The sequence below is a fragment of the Protomyctophum parallelum genome (assembly GCF_964188405.1).
Source record: "Protomyctophum parallelum genome assembly, chromosome: 2".
Classification (NCBI taxonomy): Eukaryota; Metazoa; Chordata; class Actinopteri; order Myctophiformes; family Myctophidae; genus Protomyctophum; species Protomyctophum parallelum.
This window is the reverse complement of record NC_139699.1, coordinates 3570823-3573632: the sequence shown is the minus strand read 5'-3', so window position 1 is coordinate 3573632 and position 2810 is coordinate 3570823.

Sequence of the window (2810 nt, the reverse complement as noted above, 5' to 3'; positions counted from 1 at the left end):
GTGGGAATGTTTTGCCTACACTGCCTCCTGTGCAATGTGTAGAATACATTTATACACTAAGGGTGGGAATGTTTTGCCTACACTGCCTCCTGTGCAATGTGTAGAATACATTTATACTCTAAGGGTGGGAATGTTTTGCCTACACTGCTGTTGTAATATATCCAACAGGCTGTGTACTGATAACAGGTACTTGTACGTGAATATGCAATGTACTTATATATGTGTATGGATATATGTGTATGGTGCACTGAACTGTAACATTCCCTAGGTCTGTTAGGGGCACGCTGAAGGCCGCGTGCTGCAGGCAGTGATTTGTGATGTCTAGTCAGTGACGTCAGTAGGACACGAAGTATGCAAGCATATATATGATCCTGTAAGACAATAAACCTTGTGATTGTATTGATGTGACCCAAGTCTCCGTGTCATGTTAATCTCTCTCCCGGAGCAGGCCTGCCCGTATGTCCGTCTGTCCGAACCATGGAAATGTCAACCGGGTCGTCACACACCAGAACCAGACGAGGGTCCAAGTACTTAGATTAGAATCAGTAAGCAATTATTCATAACACTGCCTCCTGTGCAATGTGTAGAATACATTTATTATACTCTAAGGGTGGGAATGTTTGCCTACACTGCCTCCTGTGCAATGTGTAGAATACATTTATTATACTCTAAGGGTGGGAATGTTTAACCTGACTCTGCCAGATGAGGGCGGTATTGGGTAACCATGTTTCCCAACACAGCAATCATCTGGGATCTCTCATGCCGTTGAGCTGACAAAAATCCGTTCCGTACCGGACCAATCAGCGTGAGCTAAGGGCGGGATATGTGCGAAACCGGACGTGAAGCTATATAGACACGTCAATATGATTGGTTGTGTTTGCACGCCCACACGGTGATAGACAGACGGTCCCATCCAATCATCTACCAAGTATCTTGAAAAAAGGAACAGCCCCGTCATCGAATTTGCTTCCGCGATCCCAGATCCCAATAAGCTGTGAAACAAATTTGTGTAGCAAGCTTCTTGGATCTGGCAGCGTCAGGTTAGGGAATGTTTGCCTACACTGCCTCCTGTGCAATGTGTAGAATACATTTATTATACTCTAAGGGTGGGAATGTTTTGCCTACACTGCCTCCTCCTGTGCAATGTGTAGAATACATTTATTATACTCTAAGGGTGGGAATGTTTTGCCTACACTGCCTCCTGTGCAATGTGTAGAATACATTTGTAGTGGTGGAAAAAAATGAGTTTTTTTCCCCCCATACTGAAGTGGATTAAGTGTTCTGATGAATTGAAAATGGATAGGACCCTGATGTAAGCAAGTCTTCAAAGACAAGTATGCTTTAATTTGAAATGTACCCATTCTACATTCTGTGCAATATAGCACTGTTTAGGATCACTTGTAATTTCACTTTGTAAATAATAATTAAAGGTATATTCAGTGATTTCACATAATTCAAATATCACTTATTTTTTTGTTTTGTTGTGATAATCCTCCCTACTATAGAGTATGCTGACCATCCATGAGCCAGAGCTCCAAAGTTGGTGGGCAAACTATACCCTATATTAAATTGTTTATAGGATCAATACAAGTAAATGAATACATGATAACCCTTCCACAGTAGTAGCTTTTTCATATTTTTGATTATTTTACATATTTTCCTACATAATGCCTCATTTGCATATTGAAAAATGTAAAATTTGTAATACAATAAATCATTGTCTTCGTGTATGTACTCAATTGGGGAAGTTTAATGGTGATAACAATCTAATATAGGTATGGTTTTGCCCACTGAATTCATAATTAACGTTTCAATTTTGGAGCTCTGTCTCATGGACTAAAAACCAAAAAGAACTGAACCGGTTCCCACTGGGAACCAACCGGTGGAAAAGGGGCCTGTGTGTGAGTGCCTTGTTATGGAGCGCATCTAGGTCACTTTCTTTTAGGTGCATGGTTGTAGAACTTAAGTGCTCTCTTTTTTATTTTGATTATGAGTGGGTATCGTCCTAATTTTGCCCTGCATGCATTATTTGGTGTTTTTCGCTGGGTACGGAGAATGCAGAGTTCTGTGTGTAGGGTCTCGGTTTGGTGTTTATCCCATTTTTCAAGGTCATGGTTTGCTAACGGTCCCCAGATCTCGCAACCATAGAGGGAAATTGGTTCTATCACAGAGTCCAGTATTTTAAGCCAGGTTTTAATTGGGATGTCTATTTTGATGTTTCTTTTGATGGCATAGAATGCCCTTCTTGCCTTGTCTCTCAGGTCCTTTACAGCTTGGTTGTAGTTCCCTGTGCTGCTGATGTTTAGGCCAAGGTAGGTATAGTTTTTAGTTTGTTCTAGTGGGATTGTATTTAGGAAAAATTGGTGGTTTTGGCGGCTGGGCCTTTTTTGAAATATCATGATTTTAGTCTTAGTTAGGTTCACTGTCAGGGCCCATGTCTGGGAGAATTTGTGTAGGAGATCAAGTTGCTGCTGTAGTCCTTCCTTGGTTGGGGACCCACCCGGTATCTCCATCTCAAATCCTCAGAATCCACAGGACCCAAGACACAAGATCCAAGATCAAGAACACCTCAACACATAAGAACCAATGTGTCTGGGACTGGCTTTACCAATACAAGACCACCATTCCAATTAGCTCCGTTAAACATCCCGGTTTAAGTTCGAATCGGACACCACTGCAGTGGGTCCTAGCTAGGCTTAGAGTATACTAAGGTCCCTAGCCTAAACAACCGGCGCTAGTTCGAGCTATTTTATAGCTTAGTTTTATAGGGAGTCTCTTATGATGAATTCCTGTTTCTGTTCTTTAGCTAC